Genomic DNA, 18029 nt, shown 5'->3' with positions numbered 1-18029 from the left:
ATTCGACAGACGGTTGTAAGCACCACAAATCCCGTCACCACTGGGCCGCCATACCGAAGACCCCACGGGCAGCGGGCACCGCGGCTCTCGTGGCGCCCCTGGCGGCCCCCTTCCCGGCTCCGGCCGGCGGGGTGGGCGGAGCCTGGCGGGCGGGGCGGGGCGGGGCGGGGCGGGGCGGGGCGCCGAGCCCGCGGCGGAGGGCGGGCACAAGGGGGAGGAGGTGACGGACGGGCGGCTGGGCGGGGCGCGCTCGGGCCTCAGCTCCTCGCACGCCGCGCTCGCAGCCCAGACCCCGCGCCCCCGGGAGTCCTGGTGGCGAGCGCCGTCTGCGAGCCGAGGCAGCAGCTGGAGGAGGAGCCGCGGGCGCTGAGGTAGGCGCGGGGACGCCCGCCGCGCGGCCTGGAGCCCGGGTGCCTCCGGCCCTGCCCGAGGGTGGTGGCGAGGCCGGGGGGGCGGCGCGCGGAGGCCCGAGCGGGCGGGGCCGGGGCCTGGGGGCGGGGACCGGCCTGGCCGGCGGGGCCAGAGGGGCCGCGCGGCGCTGGGCCAGCGGGCAGAGCCGTGGGAGTCGGGGCTTGGGGCGGCGCGGGCTCCTGTGCACGCCCAGCTCGGTCCCGGGCCGTGGCAGCCCGGGAGGTGTGGAAACCGCCTGCCCCGGGGGGCACCCACGGAGCAAGGAAGGCGGGGGACGGCCTTGTCCCTCCCACTTTTGGGGCTCCCAGGCCAGTTCGCCCGCACAGCCCTCGGGAACTTGTTAACAGGAAAGCTTGGCAGAAAAACAAATGCCAACGTTTTGGAAGAACTGAGAGTCACGTCGTTAGGCGCTGAGGCTTTATTTTCCTTCCCCGCCCCCTGCCCAGCCTCAGCCCGACTTGGCCAAAGAAGGATGTGTCACCAGCTCGGGGCCTCGGGCGGGATCCCCGGCCTGGCTGAAAGCAGGAGTACCTGAAACAAAGGTAAACGGAGGCCGGGCACACCCCGGCCCTGCCGTGCGGCCGCCCTCGGACCGCCTCAGCGGGTCTCCCCCGCGCCGACCCGGGCCGCCGCCTCGGAGGGGCTTTCTCCCGGGGGACCTCTCGATGGAAACCAGCTGGCCGGGCTTGGAGTTGATGTTGCATCTGAACTGTGTTGTGCTCACATTATTCCCAATCCCCCCAACTCTGGTAAAGCTTAAGGAAATTTTACCCAGTTTTAGTGGTCAGCAAATGTAAGGGAGGATAAATGGCTGTTTGTAAATTATAATGTATTTTCTTATTAGGAAATGGTCTGAAAACACGAAATAAAAATTCTTAACACGTAAGCAGAAAAGAGTGATTTGTAGTGCCTTCCAAAATCTGAAGACGTGTTCCTTCTCAAATCATTTATGTGTGCAAAGCATCCCCCCAACCTTTGGTGCCAGGCATTTTTCTTTGTTCTTTATTAGTCTCAGGCCTCAGTTTCTTGTAAACAGAGCACCCGGTGCTGAGACCCTAAGAATTGCCATACTAGGTCAGGGCATGTGGATCCTGCTCAGTAGGCAGCAGCACTGTTTTCTTTCTTGGTGATACCATTAAATATTATCTCAATTTCATTCCTTTCAGAAATATCCATGACTTTTCGTGAAAGCCTTTTAAAAATCTATAGACCACTCCTAATTTATACATAAAATCTGTTCATATTTTTGCATCCAAATGACTCTCCTATCCTCTCTGACAGAAGAACTTGAGATGGTGTGGGGAAAACTTGGATCTTTTATAAATCTGGGAGCTCAGAAATTGAGGACAGGGGAAACAAAGTAAAGTTTTTTTAAAAATAGAAAGCTTTGAAGAAGTCTTTATCAGGACCAGCCTGGCTGTTTAGTTCAAAAATAGTTGTATCCACTAACAACCTGAATATTAGTAAGTTAAAGATCTATTTGTATTTTTAAGTATTTGCATATTTTAAAATGTAGTTGACATTCTGGACAGTGAAGGGGTTATCTGACTTTATCTTAGTCTAAATTAATTTTACCTTAATGTCTAGCTGAAACCTGCTGCCCTAAGAGAGTGAAAGTTCTGTTTCAGCAAGAAGGGAATAAAAGAGCTGAGTAATTTTGGAGTATGGAGTACTTGAGGGGGGCACTTGTTCAAACCATAACTTTGCTCTTAAACTTTTCATAGGCTCATTACCTTTGGCAAGCATAGTCTCCCCTGATTTAGTTCCTGTCACCTTTGAATACACAGCTAAAGCTGTTCTTAACATATTCCCCTCACATGCATGCCTTACCCCTCAAAAAACCCCACCACCTGGGGTAGAGTTGATCCCTTTTGGGTATTACCGTTCTTTAAATTAGGGGTTTTCATCTCTGGTACTGTTGACATTTTGGACCAGGTAATTTTTTGTTGTGTAGGGCTATCATGGTCATTACAGGATGTTTAGCAGCGTTCCTGACCTCTACTAAATAGGTACCAGTAGTACCTCCCCCCACACACAATTATAACAAATAGTCACACAAGCTACACAGTTGTGACAATCCAAAATGCCTCCAGATATTGCCAGATATCCTCTGAGAGAGCCAAAATTACCCCCAGTTGAGAACCATTGTCCTAAATAGACTGTTGCCTTAACACCAGTGATCCTGCATTGTCTTCATTTGCTTATGTGTTGATTTTCTCCGCTGTCCTAAGGTTGAGGGCAGAACAGTCATTCATTTATTTACCAAATATCTGAGGAAGGGCATACTTTGCCAGCCAGATGCTAGTTCAGGTCTGGGGATATAGTGGTAAAAGCAGCTGGTGTGGTCTTTGCACTCCTGGACATTATAGTCTAGAGAGAGTGACAGATGCACGCATGTATAATGATACAGAAACTTCATTACATTTGTAATAAATTCTGGGAGAAATACAGGGTACTCTGAGTACATAAAACAAGGGTCTTGACCTAGTTTGAGAACTAGGAAAAGTTTCCTTGGGAAATGACCTTTAAAGTGAGGTGGACATTGAAGGATAAATAGAAGTTCTAAAGTGAAGCATAGGGGGACAATATTTCAGGCAGAAGGAATAGGACCTTTTCTGGGAACTCAGAGGCCAATGTGGCTGGAACATGGAGAGTGATAGGAACAGGGTGAGACAAAATAAAAATCTGGAAAAGTTGGTAAAGGCTTTCTTTGAGCAGCAGTTCTCAGTCCAGCCTATTCATCAGAATCACAAGAGGAACTTAAAACAGTACTAGTGCCTGGCCTATTAAATCAGAATGTCTGCAGTCTGCAGTGGATCCTACTTCCCTCCCCAGCTGCCATTTTCCCCACATTTTCCAAAGGGATAACCACTAGTACTAGTTTTGTGTATTGTTCTAGACATTTTTTTGTCGGCATTCAAGCAAATGCATATTTTTAGTTCCTCCTGTTGTTTACCCTAATGGTAGCATACTGTACACACTATTCTTTTTTAAAGATTTTATTTATTTATTTCAGAGAAAGAGATAGCACATGAGCGGGGGCGGGGTGCGGTGGAGAGGGAGAAACAGGTTCCCCGCTGAGCGGGAAGCCCAACATGGGACTCAATCGCAGGACTATCTGGGACCATGACCTGAGCCAAAGGCAGCGGCTTAATTGAGCAATCCAGGCACTCCTGTACACACTATTCGTGTTTGCAACAATGTCTTGGAAATCTTTGCATTTCAATATATAGTTTTCTTATTCTTTTGAATGACCATATAGTATTCCATTGTATGGATATACCACAGATTATTTAACCATTCCTTTATTGGTGGACATTTAAATTGTTTCTAATAATTTACTATAAGGAATAGTAAAGGCATATGCCAGTTCATGTGTGTGAATATATCTGTAGGATAAATTCCTAGAAATGGAATTATTGGGTCTAATACGTACATATGCACATAAATGTTGGTGTGTAAAAGGATCAGTATGGTCATATTGGAGAGAATGGTTTGGAGAGAAATGAGTGCTTGTGGGAAACAACTGACCCTAATTAAGGTTACTGTGTGCTGTAGACTGCATTTTGTCCCCCCACAATTGAATTTTGAAGCCCTTACCCCTATGTGACTAAATTTGGAAATAGAATCTTTGGTAGGTAATTAGGGTTAAACAGGGTCAACAGGGTGCGGCCCCAACTCAATAGAATTGGTGGCCTTATAAGTAGAGGATGTTGGAAAGGCCATGTGAGCTCACAGTAAGAAGATGGCTATCTGCAAGCCAGGAAGAGAAACTGACCTTGCCAGACCTTGATCTGGGACTTCTGCCCTCCAGAACTGTGAGAAAATACATTTATGTTGTTTAAGCAGTCCAGGCTATGGTATTTTATTATGGCAGCCTGAGCCAATACACAGTGGAGAGGTAGAAGAGAAAAGATGGTAGCTGGGACCATGGTGGTAGCAGAGGAGATGGAGATGAATACAGGAGATATATTTAAGAGGCATAATTGAAAGGACTTAATGAATGAGGGAGAAATAAGTGAGTAGGATGACTCCCAGGCTTGCCCAACCAGGTGAATGGTGGGGTTGTTATCTGAGGTAGAGAACACTGGAAGAATAAATAGTTTTGAAGTGGGTATAAATCACAGTTCACTTTGGGACTGGTGAGACCTCTGAGTGGAGATTGCACTTAAGCTTTTGATAATTCAAATCCAGAGCCCAGAGGAGTGGGCTGAACTGGGGACCCATATTTAGGTGTGAATTGAAGGGTGTGGATGGAATTACCCAGAGCAGAGGTTGGGAATCTGTAGCCCACAGCTGGATCTGGCTTACAGATGTGTTTTGTTTTTCCCATGGAGTGTTTTTTGTTGCTTAATTTTGAGTTGCCAATAATTTAAAATCTGAAGATTTCCCATGAAAATCTAGATTTGGGCCTTTTCTTTAAAAGTGAGAAGATGTAGCACTACTAAGCTGGCTTTCCTGTATGGCAGCAGTTGGTTGGAGCTAAGTCACCACTGATCCCAGCTGCTTTCTAATTCACCAGAGTCCACCACTCCCTAAAACTTATGCCTGGCCTGCTTTGTTTATTTACTTCTCTGACCCTGTAGGCATTTGAGTGTGGAATCCCTGCTCTAGGAAGAGAATATAGAACTATGATTCTCATCTTGGCTGCACATTGGAAATATTGGATAATTTAAAAATACTGTTGCTCATATCCACACCAAAAATTTCTATTGCTGTTTACTTGTTCTAAATTGCAGCCTGGGATTTTTAAAAACTCCTCAGGTGGTTCCAATGAGCAGTGGAAGTTGAGTTGAGACCATTGACAGAGATTAAGAAGAGAAGAAAGCTCAGGCTCAGTGTTTCAAATTTGAGTAAAGGAGGGTAGCTCCAGGATAAGGATGAGAAGTGGCCAGAGAGGTACAGTGGAGTGGGATCTTGCTTGCAGCTAAGATGTGCAGACTTAACCCAATACACTTGAAGGTGTTTTTAATTAGATGAGAGAGAACAAAATTTATTTTGCGTGTATACTTACTGTTTGTTTTGTGTATACCTGTATATGTGTATGCTGTTCATAACTGCCTAGAGTTATGTATACAAAAAACAGCTATGCTTTATTTAATGGGCCATTTAAAGGATTCAAGAGTAATTTAATCTATGCTTGACTTTTGTCTTAGGTGTTTACTTTAGAATCTAATTCCAGTTTAAGTTGTATCATAAAAGGCATATTTAAAAAAGAGAAGAGTTATCAAGTAAAGATGTAGATTGAAAATGATCAGTTGAATTTAGCAAGATGGAGTCTTTGACCTCAGCAAAACCATTTTAGATTGGAAGAGGCAGAAACCAGATTGAAGTGGGTAGAAAGTAAGGAAGTGTAAAGGATAAATGTTGGGGAAATCTTTTGAGTTTACCTTAGAAGGGGAGTGATGAGGGAAGGTCACGTGTCTTCTATGTATGGTAGGTGCAGTCTGCGTTGGTAACTGATTACCCTTCACCCCCATTTCAGAGGGGTCTTGCTTGTATTTGTTTTGGAAACTTTGTGCTTTCCACTGAGGAGATTTTGCCAGGACCTTTGAGACTCAGATGTTAGTGATTAGGCCCTTAGTCTCTTTCTTATCTGAAAAGCCACAGGGCTCCTAAAGGCCAGCGGGGTTCCAGTGACCCTGACATCATCCTACCATTGAACTGATGAACAAAGATCAAATTGTTGTCATGTTGAAAATGGAATACTTGGTTATGTCAGGGAATATGTATCTAGCTTTCAGATTCTCAGGAGCAGTTTTAGCAGCTGTATTTTTTTCCATTTAACTTGATATTATAGCTGGTTTTCCAGTTGCATATATGTAAAATTTCTCATACTTTGAAATCTTTATCATTGATGCTGATTAAAGGGTATGGATAGAAGTTGGAGGAGACCCTCACTGAGCTCAAAGAGAACACTGAACAAACTGGTTTCCAAAAGGTTGTGTGAATGCTGGAATGTAGTTACCTTGAAGACCTTGGATTAGAGTGGCTGTCCAGAGTGGGTTGTCATGCACATGGCCTCTACCAATCTGTCTCATTTCTGCCTCATTGGCGACTTTAACCTGGCATAGGAGGTTTAAAGAGTTGTGATCTACAGCAGAACAGAAACCATAGGGGTTGGAAAATGTCAAGGATTTATTACTGAGGAATGGGGTTTGTTAGTTGAAGGCATAAGCTCCATTGCTATACTCTTTTTGCAAATAAGAGTGTCATCCTGTGAGGGATTAGTCTTCATAGCTACTATTAGTTCATCCGTTAGGTGGATGATGGTTGACTTCTGTATAAAGGATGCCTTTATGATATAAGTAACAGCCCTTGGTCTACAAAGGTTTATACTGGGAGTCTATGATAAGAAAATATTTTGTCTAGAAACTTCTATGTGCTTGGGCAATTGTAGGAATTCCACCATCATAAATAAAGTAGATAGAGGTAAGATAGAGGTAGATAGAGGGAAAAGTTCATTGCCAAGGTGGGCCAGAGCTTCTTTGGTTTGCAGAAGAAATAGATGGTTGAGTGGGCAGTAGACTTGCAGTCAGTTCTTGGATGCCAAGTCTTGATCTGTCAAATGTCAGCTGTGTGATTTTTGTGTGTGATTTTTTTTTAAATTGAGTTAAAGTTCACATAACATTAAATTAATCAGTTTAACCATTTTAAAGTATACAATTCAGAACTTTCAGTACATTCACAGTGTTGTGCAACCATCACCATTAATTACAGAACATTTTTGTCACCCCAAAAGGAAACCCTGTACCCATTAAACAGTCACTCCCCATTTCTCTCTCCCCATTCCCTGAAAACCTCCAATCTACTTCTGTCTCTATGGAGTTGCCTATTCTGGACATTTCATATAAGTGGAATCACACAAATGTGATTTATGTGACTGGCTTTTTTCACTTAGCATAATTTTGTACAAGGTGCATTCATGTTGTAGCATGTGTTCCTTTCTTTGAATAATAATCATTCCTTTCTTTGAATAATAATTCAATTGTATGAATATACTATATTTCGTTTATCCATTCATCAGTTGATGGGTATTTGGGTTGTTTATTCCTTTTGGCTATTGTAAATAGTGCTACTAAGAGCATTCATGTATAATTTTTTGCTTGAATACTTGTTTCAGTTCTTTTGTGTACATACATAGGAGTGGAATTGCTGGGTCATAGATAATTCTGTGTTTAACTTTTTGAGAAACCACCAAACTGTTTTCCATAGCATCTGCACTATTGTACATTTCCACTAGCAATGTTCTGAAGTTCTAGTTTCTCAACATCCTTGTCAATACTTGTTATTTCCTGTTTGTTGTTTTTTAAAGAGTGAGTGAGAGCAAGAGAGGGGAAGAGGAGGAGAGGGAGAGGGAGAATCTTAACCAGGCTTCATGTCCAGCACCGAGCCTGATGCAGGGCTCAGTCTCACAACCCTGAGATCATGACCCAAGCAGAAATTGAGTCGGACACTTTACCAACTGAGCCATCCAGGTGCCCCACTGGTTGTTTTTTTTTTTTTAAGTTTTTATTTTAATTCCAGTCAGTAAATATACAGTGTTATATTTCAGGTGTACAATATAGTGATTCAACAGTTCTATTCATTACTCAGTGCTCATCACAAGTACAGTCCTTAACCCCCATCACCTATTTAACCCCCCCACACACCCTCTGGGGGTTTTTTTGGTTGTAACTGTCCTAGTGAGTGTGAAGTAATATCTCATGATTTTGATTCATATTTTCTTAATGACTAATGAAAGATGTTGAACATCTTTTCATGTCCTTTTTGGTCATCTGTATATCTTCTTTGGAAAGATGTCTATTCAAGTCCTTTGTCCATTTTTTAATTGGATTGCTTGTCTTTTTGTCAAGTAGTTGTTAAGGGTTCTTTATATATTCTGGATACTAGACCCTTGTCAGATATATTATTTGCAATACTATAGGCTGCTTTTTCACTTTCTTGATAGTGTCCTTGGCACACAGGTTTTAATTCTTCTTTTTTTTTTTTTTTGCTGTATCCTGTGATTATTTTTTAATTTTTTTATTGTTAATCACCATACATCACATCACTAGTTTCAGATGTAGTGTTCCATGATTCATTGTGCATAACACCCAGTGCTCCATGCAGAACATGCCCTCTTTAATACCCATCACCAGGCTAACACATCCTCCCACCCCCCTCCCCTATAGAACCCTCAGTTTGTTTTTCAGAGTCCATCATCTCTCATGGCTCGTCTCCCCCTCCGATTACCCCCCCTTCATTCATCCCCTCCTGCTATCTTCTTCTTCCTTTTTTTTTCTTAACATATATTGCATTATTTGTTTCAGAGGTACAGATCTGAGATTCAACAGTCTTGCACAATTCACTGCACTTACCAGAGCACATACCCTCCCCAGTGTCTATCACCCAGTCACCCCATCCCTCCCACCCTACCCCCCATTCCAGCAACCCTCAGTTTGTTTCCTGAGATTAAGAATTCCTCATATCAGTGAGGTCATATGATACATGTCTTTCTCTGTTTGACTTATTTAGCTCAGCATAATACCCTCCAGTTCCATCCACGTCGTTGCAAATGGCAAGATTTCATTCCTTTTGATGGCTGCATAATATTCCATTGTATGTATATACCACATCTTCTTTATCCATTCATCTGTCGATGGACATCTTGGCTCTTTTCACAGTTTGGCTATTGTGGACATTGCTGCTATAAACATCGGGGTGCACGTACCCCTTCGGATCCCTACATTTGTATCTTTGGGGTAAATACCCAGTAGTGCAATTGCTGAATCGTATGGTAGCTCTATTTTCAACTTTTTGAGGAACCTCCATACTGTTTTCCAGAGTGGCTGCACCAGCTTACATTCCCACCAACAGTGTAGGAGAGTTCCCCTTTCTCCGCATCCCCGCCAACATCTGTCATTTCCTGACTTGCTAATTTTAGCAATTCTGACTGGTGTGAGGTGATATCTCATTGAGGTTTTGATTTGGATTTCCCTGATGCCAAGCGATATTGAGCACTTTTTCATGTGTCTGTTGGCCATTTGGATGTCTTCTTTGGAAAAATGTCTGTTCATGTCTTCTGCCCATTTCTTGATTGGATTCTTTGTTCTTTGGGTGTTGAGTTTGATGAGTTCTTTATAGATTTTGGATACTAGCCCTTTATCTGATATGTCATTTGCAAATATCTTCTCCCATTCTGTCGATTGTCTTTTGGTTTTGTCGACTGTTTCCTTTGCTGTGCAAAAGCTTTTTATCTTGATGAAGTCCCAATAGTTCATTTTTGCCCTTGCTTCCCTTGCCTTTGGCGATGTGTCTAGGAAGAAGTTGCTGTGGCTGAGGTCGAAGAGGTTGCTGCCTGTGTTCTCCTTTAGGATTTTGATGGACTCCTGTCTCACATTGAGGTCTTTCAACCATTTGGAGTCTATTTTTGTGTGTGGTGTAAGGAAATGGTCCAGTTTCATTCTTCTGCATGTGGCTGTCCAATTTTCCCAACACCATTTGTTGAAGAGACTGTCTTTTTTCCACTGGACATTCTTTCCTGCTTTGTCGAAGATTAGTTGGCCATAGAGTTGAGGGTCCATTTCTGGGCTCTCTATTCTGTTCCATTGATCTATGTGTCTGTTTTTGTGCCAGTACCATGCTGTCTTGATGATGACAGCTTTGTAATAGAGCTGGAAGTCCAGAATGGTGATGCCGCCAGCTTTGCTTTTCTTTTTCAACATTCCTCTGGCTGTTCGGGGTCTTTTCTGGTTCCATCCAAATTTTAGGATTATTTGTTCCATTTCTTTGAAAAAAGTGGATGGTATTTTGATGGGGTTGCATTGAATGTGTAGACTGCTCTGGGTAGCATTGACATTTTCACGATATTTGTTCTTCCAATCCATGAGCCTGGAACGTTTTTCCATTTCTTTGTGTCTTCCTCAATTTCTTTCATGAGTATTTTATAGTTTTCTGATTACAGATCCTTTGCCTCTTTGGTTAGATTTATTCCTAGGTATCTTATGGTTTTGGGTGCAATTGTAAATGGGATCGACTCCTTAATTTCTCTTTCTTCTGTCTTGTTGTTGATGTACAGGAATGCCACTGATATCTGTGCATTGATTTTTATATCCTGCCACTTTACTGAATTCCTGTATGAGTTCTGGCAGTTTTGGGGTGGAGTCTTTTGGGTTTTCCACATAAAGTATCATATCATCTGCAAAGAGTGAGAGTTTGACTTCTTCTTTGCCGATTTGGATGCCTTTTATTTCTTTTTGTTGTCTGATTGCTGTGGCTAGGACTTCTAATACTATGTTGAATAGCAGTGATGATAGTGGACATCCCTGCCGCGTTCCTGACCTTAGGGGGAAAGCTCTCAGGTTTTCCCCATTGAGAATGATGTTCTCTGTAGGTTTTTCATAGATGGCTTTTATGATATTTAGGTATGTACCCTCTATCCCTATACTCTGAAGAGTTTTGATCAAGAAAGGATGCTATACTTTGTCAAATGCTTTTTCTGCATCTATTGAGAGGATCATATGATTCTTGGTCTTTCTTTTGTTAATGTATTGTATCACGTTGATTGATCTGCAGATGTTGAACCAACCTTGCAGCCCAGGGATAAATCCCACTTGGTCGTGGTGAATAATCCTTTTAATGTACTGTTGGATCCTATTGGCTAGTATTTTGGTGAGAATTTTTGCATCCATGTTCATCAGGGATATTGGTCTGTAATTCTCCTTTTTGATGGGGTCTTTGTCTGGTTTTGGGATCAAGGTAATGGTGGCCTCATAAAACGAGTTTGGAGTTTTCCTTCCATTTCTATTTTTTGGGACAGTTTCAGAAGAATAGGTATTAATTCTTCTTTAAATGTTTGGTAGAATTCCCCTGGGAAGCCATCTGGCCCTGGGCTTTTGTTGGGAGATTTTTGATGACTGCTTCAATTTCCTTAGTGGTTATAGGTCTGTTCAGGTTTTCTATTTCTTCCTGGTTCAGTTTTGGTAGTTGATACATCTCTAGGAATACATCCATTTCTTCCAGGTTATCTAATTTGCTGGCATAGAGTTGCTCATAATATGTTCTTATAATTGTTTATATTTCTTTGGTGTTGGTTGTGATCTCTCCTCTTTCATTCATGATTTTATTTATTTGGGTCATTTCTCTTTTCTTTTTGATAAGTCTGGCCAGGTGTTTATCAATCTTGTTAATTCTTTCAAAGAACCAGCTCCTAGTTTCGTTGATCTGTTCTACTGTTCTTTTAGTTTCTATTTCATTGATTTCTGCTCTGATCTTTATTATTTCTCTTCTTCTGCTGGGTTTAGGCTTTATTTGCTGTTCTCTCTCCAGCTCCTTTAAGTGTAGGGTTAGGTTGTGTACTTGAGACCTTTCTTGTTTCTTGAGGAAGGCTTGTATTGCTATATACTTTCCTCTTAGGACTGCCTTTGCTGCATCCCAAAGATTTTGAATAGTTGTGTTTTCATGTTCATTGGTTTCCATGAATTTTTTAAATTCTTCTTTATTTCCTGGTTGACCCATTCATTCTTTAGTAGGATGCTGTTCAGCCTCCATGTATTTGAGTTCTTTCCGACTTTCCTCTTGTGATTGAGTTCTAGTTTCAAAGCATTGTGGTCTGAAAATAGGCAGGGAATGATCCCAATCTTTTGGTACTGGTTGAGACCTGATATATGACCTAGGATGTGATCGATTCTGAAGAATGTTCCATGGGCACTAGAGAAGAATGTGTATTCCGTTGCTTTGGGATGGAATGTTCTGAATATATCTGTGAAGTCCATTTGGTCCAGTGTGTCATTTAAAGTCTTTATTTCCTTGTTGATCTTTTGCTTAGATGATCTGTCCATTTCAGTGAGGGGGTGTTAAAGTCCCCCACTATTATTGTATTGTTGTCAATGTGTTTCTTTGCTTTTGTTATTAATTGCCTTATATAATTGGCTGCTTCCATGTTAGGGGCATCGATATTTACAATTGTTAGATCTTCTTGTTGGTTAGACCCTTTAAGTAGGATATAGTGTCCTTCCTCATCTCTTATTACAGTCTTTGGTTTAAAATCTAATTAGTCTGATATAAGGATTGCCACCCCAGCTTTCTTTTGGTGTCCATTAGCATGGTAAATGGTTTTCCACCCCTTCACTTTCAATCTGGGGGTGTCTTTGGGTCTAAAATGAGTCTCTTGCAGACAGCATATCAATGGGGCTTGTCTTTTTATCCAATCTGATAGCCTGTGTCTTTTGATTGGGGCATTTAGCCCATTTACATTCAGGGTAACTATTGAAAGATAGGAATTTAGTGCCATTGTGTTGCCTGTAAGGTGACTGTTACTGTATATTGTTTGTGTTCCTTTCTGGTCTATGTTGCTTTTAGCCTCTCTCTTTGCTTAGAGGACCCCTTTCAATATTTCTTGTAGGGCTGGTTTTGTGTTTGCAAATTCCTTTAGTTTTTGTTTGTCCTGGAAGCTTTTTATCTCTCCTTCTATTTTCAGTGACAGCCTAGCTGGATATAGTATTCTTGGCTGCATATTTTTCTCATTTAGTGCTCTGAATATATCCTGCCAGTCCTTTCTGGCCTGCCAGGTCTCTGTGGATAGGTCTGTTGCCAATCTAATGTTTCTACCCTTGTAGGTTACAGATCTCTTCTCCCGAACTGCTTTCAGGATTTTCTCTTTGTCTATGAGACTCGTAAGTTTTACTATTAGATGTCGGGGTGTTGACCTATTTTTATTGATTTTGAGTGGGGTTCTCTGTGCTTCCTGGATTTTCATGCCTGTTTCCTTCCCCAAATTAGGGAAGTTCTCTGCTATAATTTGCTCCAATATACCTTCTGCCACTCTCTCTTTCTTCTTCTTCTGGGATCCCAATTATTCTAATGTTGTTTTGTCTTATGGTATCGCTTATCTCTCAAATTCTGCCCTCGTGATCCAGTAGTTGTTTATCTCTCTTTTTCTCAGCTTCTTTATTTTCCATCATTTGGTCTTCTGTATCGCTGATTCTTTCTTGGGCCTCATTTATCCTAGCAGTTTGTGCCCCCATATTTGATTGCACCTCATTAATAGCCTTTTTGATTTCGACTTGGTTAGATTTTAGTTCCTTTATTTCTCCAGAAAGGGTTTCTCTAATAACTTCCATGCTTTTTTCAAGCCCAGCTAGTATCTTTAAAGTGATGATTCTGAATTCTAGATCTGACATCGTACTAATGTCCGTATTGAGTAGGTCCCTGGCAGTCGGTACTACCTCTTGTTCTTTTTGTTGAGGTGATTTTTTCCGTCTTGTCATTTTGTCCAGAGGAGAATAGATTAATGAGAGAACAAAATGCTAACAGGGTAACAACGTCCCCAGAAAATATACTCTAAACAAATCAGAAAAGACCTGAAGCAGGGGGAAAAGAAAGGGAAAGAGAGAAAAAAGAAAAAGAAAAAGAAAAAGATAAAAACAAACAAAAACAGAACAAAACAAAAAAAACTAGAATATGATCAAATATGATCAGGCTGGTACATAGATCAGTGCCACACACTAGATTTTGGGTGTATTTTGGTCTGTTAGAAGAAAGTGCCCCCCAAAATTTTAAAGAAAGAAAAACATATATGTACAAAAATAAGGGTTGATGTGATGAAGGGATGGAATATGACTGTAAAGATGAAAATTATCAAAAATTTTATGAAAGGAATTGATAAGTTGTTTGAAAAAAGAAAAGAGGATCTAAAAAAAAAAGGGGGGGAGAGTGTGATCAGGCAGGAGAGTAGAAAAAAACCATACACTAGATATTTAGGGTATATTTTGATCTGTTAGAAGAAACTATCTCAAAATTTTCAAGAGAGAACAACTTATATATATATGCCAAAAATACGGGTAACTACTATGAAGGGATAGAATATGACTCTAAAAATGAAAAATAAAAATGTTTTTTAAAAAAGGGATTGATAAGATGTTGGTTGAAAAAGGGAAAAAGAAAAATTCAAAAAAAAAAAAACAGTTAAAAAGAACTAACTTTGAAAGACTAAAGAATCATGGTAAAAAAGCCATGGATTCTACGTGCTGTATTCCCCTAGCGCAGGAGTTCTGCTGTTCTCATTGATGGGTAAACTTGGTCTTGGCTGGCTGTTCTCACTGATCTTCTGGGGGAGCGGCCTTTTGCCGTGGTTCCCAAATGTCTTTGCGGAAGGCGGAATTGCCCCGCCCTTGCCTGGTCCGAGCTAAGTAATCTGCTCGGGTTTGCTCTCGGGAGCCTTTGTTCCCTGAAAGCTTTCCCTACCGCTTTAGAGGCCGAGAGTGAAAATGGTGGCCTCCCAATCTCCGCCCCGGAGGAGCCTAGAACTCAGGCCCCACTCTTCAGTGAGCCCCCAGAGAAAAGCCGTCAGTCACTCCCGTCTCCCCCGTCTCCCGCCGCACTCCGTGCTCACCCGGCCTGTGACCGATCGTTTCTATCTCTGGCACCCAACTCAGTGTGGAGTCTCCAAACCCAGCAGATCCCTGCGGTACGCTCCCGTGCCCCTCCTCCCAGGGGAGGAAGGGGAGTCTCCCCGGATCTGCCGTTTGTTGGGTCCCTGCTGGAGGAGCAGTGGCCCGACTGTGCCCCAGATATCCGTCTGTGGCAACCCCAGGCTGAGAGCCCATGCCTGGGCTCCGTCTCTGCAGCCAGCTTCCCTGCTGTGATACCTGGGAGCTCTGCAGCACTCAGGCACCCCCAGTCTTCCTGTGACCCCAAGGGTCCTGAGACCACATTGTCCCACGAGGGTTCCAACCCCAGCTTATCCACTGGAGCGACGTCCCTCAGCGGAGCAGACTTCTAAAAGTTCCGATTTTGTGCTCCGCTGCTCTATCACTTGCCAGAAGCGGCCATTGGAGGCCCCTCCCCCACCGTCTATCCTCCCGAATATCACCTTGGATTCACCTCTCCGCACGTCCTACCTTCCAGAAAATGGTGGCTTTTCTGTTCAGAGAGTTGTTGCTGTTCTTTTCTTCAATCTCCTGTTGAGTTTGTAGGTGTTCAGAATGGTTTGATCCCTATCCAGCTGAATTCCTGAGACCAGACGAAATCCAGGTCTCCTACTCCTCCGCTATCTTGCTCCGCCCCCGCACAGGTTTTAATTCTGATGACGTTGAATTTCTATTCTTTTCTTTTTTGCTTATACTTTTGGTGTCCTATCTAAGAATCCATTGCCAAATCCTAGGTCATGTCAGTTTACCCCTGTGTTCTCTTCTAAGAGTTTCTAATTTTAGTTCTTACATTTAGGTCTTTGATCAATTTTGAGTTAATTTTTGTATGTGACATAGGGTCCAACTCCATTCTTTTGCATGTGGATATCCAGTTGTCCCAGCACCATTTGTTGAAAGAGATGTTTCTTTCTTTCCTTTTTTTTTTTTTTTTTTTTAAGATTTTATTTAATCTTACAGACAGAGAGGAAACGCAAGTAGGGGAGTGGAAGAGGGAGAAGCAGGCTCCCCACCAAGCAGGGAGCCCAACGTAAGGCTCGATCCCAGGACCCTGGGATCCTGACCTGAGCCGGAGGCAGACGCTTAATGATTGAGCCACCCAGGCGTCCCTAGATGTGTGTTCTTATGCAAGAGACCCTGTGTTTTCTCATTTGTGAAATGAAAGTGAATACTTGCTTCACAAAGTTGTAAGATTAAAAAGAGAAGATGTATGTTGAATAGTAAATATGACTGAACAAATGATTATTGTTTTGCCATATATATACGTATCCATATGTGTGTGTGTGTATATATATATACGTCATTTGTATAAGGCCCCTGTAAGTTAGTGTCCTTCAACAACCACCAGAAGTCTTCCATCTAGTGCATAGTGAGTCATGACATAGAGCATTGGGGACCATGTTGTACCCCTGAATACAAAGTCATACAGCCCTGATGCAGGAGGTAGTTGGAGAGATTGTACTTTCCCAAAATTGAAAGTATATTTTCTTGTAGAGCATGTGTTTGTCAAATTCTGTTGCTATTCCTCTCAAATTTAGGTGTTCTAGGTTTGTAAGGCATAGTTAGTTTAATTTAATTTAATTTTTTTAGTCTTTAAAACTGAAGAGTTTTCAGGCATAGTAGGAAAATAAAGGCAGTTCTTTTTATTGAACTAAGAATCATCACATTTCATTCTATCAGCTTTTAAATGTCTAGAACTAAGACTTTTCCTGATTCAATGGTTAGTGATCTTGCTTAGTTCAATCAACAAATATTTCTTGAGTTGCCACTATGTGCCAGCCACTATACTAAATACTAGAGATATAATCCCCTAACATACAAGAACAAACTCTTGACCCTGCAGCCCCTTCTAAATCTGTTCCTTTCTACAGTTGTCTAACTCACTGAGTCCAGTTCCTTTCCACCAGTCCCTCTTGAGTCATTGCTAATCAGGCCTTTACCTCCCCACCCCAACCAAGACCTCCACATTGCTAATCCATCAAGTGAGTCAGTACTCAGTCTTTCTTTTACTTGACCTTTCGGCAGTATTTTGCACAGCCGATTGTTCCTCTTTCTTTGAAATGCTTTCTTCACTTAGCTTCCAGAACACTACTTTCTCTGGATTTCCCCCCACCTTACTAGAGGATTCTGTCTTAGTCTTCTTGCTAGTACTTCATCTTCCTGATCACTAAAAGTTGGAATGCTGCTTACTTCTCAAACCTCAGTTCTTCTTTATCAACACTATTTCCTTGCATTTCACCCAGTCTCATCACTTTAAATACCATCTATACACCAACAACCACATACCAATGACTACCAGATTTTATCTCCAAGTTAGACCTCTCTGAGTCTCATACTCTGATATCTAATAGACATCTCAAAACTGAATTCATTTTCCCCTCCAAAATCCACCCCTTCTTGAGGCCTGTCCCATCTCAGTAAATAGCAGCTCCCTTCTTCTAGTAGCCCAGGCCAAAAACCTTGGAGTCATCCTTGACTGTCATCTTTCTTCCCGTATTCAGTATGTCAGCAAACCCTGTTGGCTTTACTTTCAGAATGTATCTAGAATTGGTCACACACACAAAAAAAAAATAGAATTGGTCACAATGCCACTATCTCTCCAGCTTCTGCCTTCTCCAAACCACCATCATATCTCACCTGAATAATTGCCATAGCCTAATTCTTTTTTCCCTGCTTTTGTCCTTGCTCTCCTACAGCCTGTTCTCAATGCAGCAGCTAGAGGGACCCTGTTAAAAGTAAGTTCTTAGCTCAGAAGCTTTATGCTTACCTTGTAAACAAGGCCCTATATAATCTAAACCCCCACTTATCTCTCTGACCTCATCTTCTGTTGTTCACCCTTGTGCTTACTTTGTCCAAGTCACAAAAGGCACCTTGTTCCTTCTCCAGTAAACCAGCTAAGTTCCTGCCCTAGGGCCTCTGCTTTCCCCCAGTATCTACAAAGCCCCCTCCCTCACTTCCGTCAGGTCTTTGCTGAAGTTCACTTTCTCAAGCACTCCCTATCTCCTTCCCTTTCAAACCCTGCTTCTCAGTAGTCTGGGTGCTCCTGCTACCCTACCCCCTGAGACTGAGTGCTAAAGCTATCCCTCTCCCCCTCCATTTACTTATCTTTAAGCTTATATTTGAACAGAATCCCTTCAGTTAAAAAAGCAGTTTGAAAACTGCTAGTCTACGAGGTTAGAAATAAAAAGCAGAGATTAGCGGCTATGAATG

The 18029-nt window shown here is 42.3% G+C and overlaps 1 protein-coding gene across 5 annotated transcripts in view; it reads left to right on the top strand.

Annotated features, from left to right (window-relative positions):
• The first annotated feature begins 235 nt into the window (after window positions 1-235).
• The window catches only part of PPP2R3A (protein phosphatase 2 regulatory subunit B''alpha), a 214520-nt gene continuing 196726 nt past the window's right edge, over window positions 236-18029 (top strand). For 3 of the 5 annotated variants that reach the window (XM_064587447.1, XM_064587445.1, XM_054504406.2), the window contains exons 1-2: window positions 236-371; window positions 858-953. The gene's annotated coding sequence lies outside the window, so the exon portion shown is untranslated. The remainder of the gene's footprint in view (window positions 372-857; window positions 954-18029) is intronic. The other 2 variants (XM_054504409.1, XM_045903725.3) reach the window with 1 other exon arrangement.

This window comes from Mirounga angustirostris, unplaced genomic scaffold (assembly GCF_029215605.1).
Source record: "Mirounga angustirostris isolate CCGP_5_RB_7025 unplaced genomic scaffold, mMirAng1.0.hap1 SCAF_1, whole genome shotgun sequence".
NCBI lineage: Eukaryota > Metazoa > Chordata > Mammalia > Carnivora > Phocidae > Mirounga > Mirounga angustirostris.
Note: the sequence above shows the minus strand (reverse complement) of the source record. Positions and strands in the feature narration are given on the sequence as shown.